General features: G+C 42.0%; 1 pseudogene; it reads left to right on the top strand.

Moving 5' to 3' along the window:
• Positions 1-807: 807 nt before the first annotated feature.
• On the top strand, positions 808-4444 carry LOC103717455 (annotated as a pseudogene).
• The last annotated feature ends 1579 nt before the right edge of the window (positions 4445-6023 follow it).

Raw genomic sequence — 6023 nt, 5'->3', positions numbered from 1 at the left:
CCCTTTGCGTGATTGTGGTAGATTGTCAGATTATCAGATAGTTGATTTTATCCTAATTTTGATAAAATTTTAGTATGTTGCTTTCACAGCCTATAAATTAATGGGTTTGGATCTTTCAAAAATCTTATTCATTGGGTATCTCAAATAACCATATTTGGTGAGATCTACCTTTTATTTTGTTTTTTTTTTAAATCAACTTTATTGGTGATCAATTTATCATTATGAAAGCCAAGATTCAATATTGATAATATTTGTATAGCCTCTAATTGAACTAAAGAAGATTCATTATAATCACAATATTTCAAATGGTGGAAATTTTTTATTGGACTAGGTCCTATAATTTTTCTTTCATATTGAAGAATTTTTCATGTAAAAATTATGTCTTTTGTTTGTGGATTATTTGATTATTTTATTTAATAAATATTTATAAATTGAAGAAATTATTGTTGTTTATTATAATAATATTTTATTTAATTACATAAAGAAGGGAAAAGAATTTATGAGTAATTTTATGACGACGTTGTTTCTCTGGTTCGTTTTTTTCAGCAAAGTGCAAGTTGTGTGACTTCCTAGTTCCTACCAAACCTATAATTCAAAGTCTTGCGGGGAACTCTAGTTTATTCTCTTCTTTAATCGCCGAAAGTCGTCATTCCATGTAAAGCGGTTAGAAGGACACGCTCATGGACCCCTGACTCATTGGGAAAGGCTCTCAATAATACGGGAAGTAGGTGGATCTATTTCGCAGAAGGTTCACTGCAACTTCCCTTTCCATAGATGTGCTGATGTTGCTCAGAATCTAGAGTTTGATCAGGCAATCAGAACGACAGAAGCACGTAGAAGAGCATTGAGGAAGATCACTACCTTGTTGGTGTGGACGAAGGAGCAATGGCAGAGGTGGTCGCTTCCAGTCTCCTGAGGTTGGTGTTTGACAAGCTGGGCAACAAAATCCTCAAGGAGTTTGGGCTGTCGATGGGTGTCGACAAGGAATTGAAAAAGCTGGAGAGTACCCTATCGACAATCCATGATGTGCTTGAGGATGCCGAGGCAAGGCAGGTGAAGGAGAAAGCTCTCAGAGGATGGCTGAGAAAGCTCAAAGATGTGGCTTACGACGTCGACGATGTGTTGGATGAGGCTGCGGCCAAAGCTGCGAAACGAAGACCAGAGAACAAAGGCCCCATGACTGAAAAGATGCGTCAATTGTCTTCAATCCCAAACTCATTTCTGTTTCAGTCTAAGATAGCTCGCAAGATAAAGAAGATTAGGGAGAGATTAGAAGAAATAGCAGGGGAGAGGACCAAGTTTCATCTACAAGAGCGAGTTGCTGAAAACATTAGGACCGAGACTGCAGTCAGAGAAGAGACTGGTTCTTTGATTGATGAATCACAAGTTTATGGCAGAGAGGAAGATAAAGAAAAGATAACAGATTTCTTGATTGACATGTCTGATGGAAGTGATCTTGGCGTGATAGCTATTGTTGGGTTGGGAGGGCTCGGTAAGACGACCGTTGCCCAATTAGTCTATAATGATCAGAGGGTGCGCGAGCATTTTGAACAAATGATATGGGTTTGTGTGTCCGATGATTTTGATATTAAAAGGCTTACCAGATCCATCATAGAAACTGTAAGCGGGAGCGAATTTAGTCTCACAGAAATGGATTTGATGCAGCATAAGCTCAGAAAGTTGATTGAGGACAAGAGATTTTTACTCGTGTTGGATGATGTTTGGAGTGAGAATTATGAAAAATGGGACAGGCTGAGAACTCTGTTGATTGGTAGTGCTAGGGGAAGTAAAGTTATAGTGACTACACGTAGTGAACGAGTTACTTCTATCATGGGAACAGTCGCGCCGCACTTTTTATCAGGTCTATCAGAGGGTGATTGCTGTCTATTATTTGAAAAGAGGGCATTTGGATTGGGGGGCTCTGAGAAGACCCCAAATTTGGTGGCCATTGGGAAGGAGATTGTGAAAAAATGTGGAGGTGTTCCATTAGCAGCAAAGGCTTTAGGAAGTTTGATGCGGTTTAGGAGAGGAGAGAGTCAGTGGTTGGCCATCAAGGAGAGTGAAATTTGGAACTTACCAAATGATGAAAATGAAATCTTACCTGCTTTGATGCTGAGCTACAATCACCTGCCATCACATCTGAAACAATGCTTTGCATATTGTTCAATATTTCCTAGAGGTGAAGAAATAAGAAGCAGGGAATTGGCCCAGTTATGGATAGCAGAAGGCTTTGTGCAATCATCTAATGGAAGTACATACTTGGAAGATGTGGGTTTGCAGTGTGTTGATGAATTGTTATCGAGATCGCTCTTCCAGAGTGGTCAGAAAGATAGAGATGGTGTGGTAAGGCAGGTTAAGATGCACGACCTCCTTCACGATCTTGCTCGATCTGTTGCAGGTGATGAATGCTCAGTTGCAGATGCTGGTAATAAGTCCGTAATTTCCCAAAGTTGTCGGTATTCATCACTCGTATGTAGAGGCCCGATAAATTCCGCATGGGAACCTCTCAAAGATGCAGAAAGGCTGCGCACTTTGTATTTTGTTGCATCCAGGGGCACGACGAAGGAAGAGGATAAGGAAGATGATGTTCTTCAAGCTATATTCTCCAAAATGAAGTTGCTACGAGCATTACATCTAAGCCAATGTCCCATGAAAGCCATGCCAGTTTCAGTAACTAAGCTTGAACATCTGAGATACCTGAACCTCTCACAAACTGACATCGAAACACTACCACCATGTATCGGTGATCTCCAGAATCTGCAGATATTGGACCTGTCATGTTGTACACAACTTCGAACACTGCCTGAAACTGTTGGTGACCTCCAGAATCTCTTATGTTTGAATCTCTATTATTGCTTAAGCTTTGTTTCCTTACCCAACTCCATCGGTTATGTTAGGAGTTTGCAGAACTTGGACCTCTCGTTTTCCCAGATCCGAACATTGCCTGAATCCCTGAGCTCCCTTTAAATCTGCATTCACTGAGCCTCAGATATTGTTACTTCCTGCATAGGTTTCCAGGGAACATGAAGAACATGAGAAGCCTCATACATCTAGACATATATCATTGTTTTGAACTGGCCTGCATGCCTCCAGGGATAGGACAGTTGAGTCAACTGAGGACATTGCCCATGTTTGTGCTTGATGGGAAGAACAGTTGCAGACTTAGTGAGCTTGGTCGCCTAAGCCTTGTAGGTGAATTGGATATTAGAGGACTTGAGAATGCAAGTGAAGCTATAGAGGCCAGAAAAGCCAACTTGAAGGAGAAACCAAGCCTTAATTCACTAAGATTGTCATGGGATTTGAATGCTTATGTGAAACCAGGGCAACCATCTGATGAGACTGAGAACGAGGGGGAAAGCATGAAGTTATTTGTCTGGGATGCTGATGCTGACTTGGCAGAGGATATGCTCAGAGATCTCCAGCCACATGAAAATCTGAAGGTATTGGAGATCGAAGGATATGTAGGCAAGACACTTCCATGGTGGCTGATGGAGTCTTCACTTCCATATTTGGCCGAGCTGTCTCTGACATCCTGTGTTATATGTGAGCATCTTTCAGCATTGGAGCAGCTACACAGCCTTAGGGTCCTCAAATTGATCAGGATCCCTGCTGTGACGTGCCTTCCAGCACTCGGGCAGCTATCAGATCTTAAGGTTCTCCGACTGATGCTTCCTGCTGTCAGGTGTTTAGGCTTAGAGTTCTATGGTGGTGAAGCAGCATTCCCCGCATTGGAGGAGTTGGCACTGGAGCTCATGTCAGACTTGGAGGAATGGCCTGCAGTAGGAGGTGGAGAATTCCTTCCCCGTCTCTCTAAGCTGTGCATAGTTGAATGCCCAAAGCTGAGAGCACTGCCCTCGGCTTTTCCTTCTGTTAGAGAACTGGAGATGGATGTAGATGATGAGCTGCTTCTATCTTCCTTCCAGAGTGGTGCATTTCCAAATCTGAAGCATTTGGAACTTCAAAACTGCGAGTACGGCAATGACAATGATGATGATAAAAACCATGGCGACGTTGACAATGATGATGGTGGTGATGATCACAACAGTGATGACAATGACGATGGTGATGATGATCACAACAATGATGACAACAACTACCCACCATTCATTCCGAAAGTGCTCGCTCACCGAATGAGCTCCCTCAAAAGTTGGTCGATGCGTACAAAGTACAAGCCTGGAGCTCCTGGTTCCTCTACAATGTCTATGTCGGGCATGAGCATGGTGACATTAACTGCCGGCGAGGGAACAGTAGAGTTTCCCCTTTTCTGAATTTATATGGCCCTGTTTTATGTGTTCATAAGAGTAGGTGTCTCGTGAAGTTTCTGGAATAAAACTAGTGTAACATGCGAGTTTTGAATAAAGCCATGGAGACAAACGCCAGACCATGGAATCATGTAATCCATTGTAATTGCTCCTTTCTATTACATTTTTATTTTTCATTTTTATTTATTCAGCTTTTTGCTGGTGGGGGAATTAGGGTGGATTGTGGAGGTAACCTCTTACTGCAAATAAATGAGGTTCTACGCGTCAGTTATAATATAAACTCCAGATGGGAATATCTTCTAGGTGCTCTGCCCCTCTGTAAATAAAGATTATTGTGATACTTGGAAAAGTGCCATAAACACAATTTTAATTAATTGATACAATAAACTCTAGTTTGTCGAGCCAGAATTCTCCACTTCACGTAATCAAATCTGCTCGTGCTCCGGCTCTGCTCGTGCTCCCTTGGATCAGATGGGCCATCAGAGATGGCCGGGCTTGATGGATGGTTGGGCTATTGATGCATTGGCGCATTGCTGCGTGTCAGAGCTGCCCCTCTTTCTGCTGCTCATTGAAGTACATGGGTCAACTCGACCACTGCCCTTTCGGCTGCTCCTCGTCTCCGACTGATGTGGTTTTTGACACGGCAACTCTTCATCCCCTCTGCACTTTGTGGACTTTTTGATGCAAGATCTCAGGCATGTCACGAGACTTACCATGTCCTTCTGAACCATCAAGTTATGCTTATGACATCCGTCTCATATTTCAGATGTAGTGATTGGTTAAAGCTTAATGTTGCTGAAGTTAATGCTTTGTTTGTGCAGGTCAATTAGTTTGACCTTTGTCATGTTTTGGACTTCATGCTTGGTTTTGGCTGTTTGGGGATTATGAATTCGGCTGCTATATTTAGTGTCATGTAGCTTGAATGCATGCAAGATAGAATGCTATATCGGTGGCTACGATGTAATCTTGGGACATATATTAGTGAAGGGAAAGCAGGGTAGCTAAACAAAGAGCCCCAAAATTTGAAATTATCTCCACGCTTTCTTCTCTACATGAAACTCTAGTACCCATCACTTCTTCCAACTGCTCGCTCACCATCCTGCAGGGACTCGGGCAGCTCAAAATGTTTGGGGAGCATGAGCTGCAGTAGGGGAGGGGCTAATTAACCAATCGAACAGGCTCCTAAATGTCTTCAACAACAGCAGCAGCAGTTAATGTAGGTAGCTCATCGTCTTCCACATTCTTCAAGATCTTAGAACAAGAGATTTATGAAGTTCAACCCGCTATAGTTTGGAGGATGGAGTTGATTCTCTGGCTTTTTAGATATAGATTAAAAAGATGGAAAAGCTGTTTGATGCATTGCAGTACCAAACCATAGGCTTTTTATTTTATGATCATGCAATGCCAAGTATGTGACCATGGTTGCTAAATTCCTGCTTCGTGATGAGATCAAACATATCTCCCATTCAAACTGACAGATCCATAAGCCGTTTGCCTTCAACTTGCGCAAAACTAGGAAACCATGTTATTTGAGAGGATGAAGCATTACAGGCGCGATTATTCCGCCAGCGTAGAACGCACCCGCTCACGTCAAGATCGAAACTCAATTTCACGAATATCTATGAGTTCCATTAGTATTACTGTATATGTCATTGCATCTTGAATTTAGCTGTCATAGCATAGCTTCATATTCTGAACATTTTTTTGAAAAAGATGGGCTGGAAGTTTCAATTCAGATATAATTAAGATTTTTTTCGAAGA

Source organism: Phoenix dactylifera, unplaced genomic scaffold (assembly GCF_009389715.1).
Source record: "Phoenix dactylifera cultivar Barhee BC4 unplaced genomic scaffold, palm_55x_up_171113_PBpolish2nd_filt_p 000222F, whole genome shotgun sequence".
Lineage (NCBI taxonomy): Eukaryota > Viridiplantae > Streptophyta > Magnoliopsida > Arecales > Arecaceae > Phoenix > Phoenix dactylifera.
This window is presented reverse-complemented; position numbering and strand designations above follow the sequence as displayed.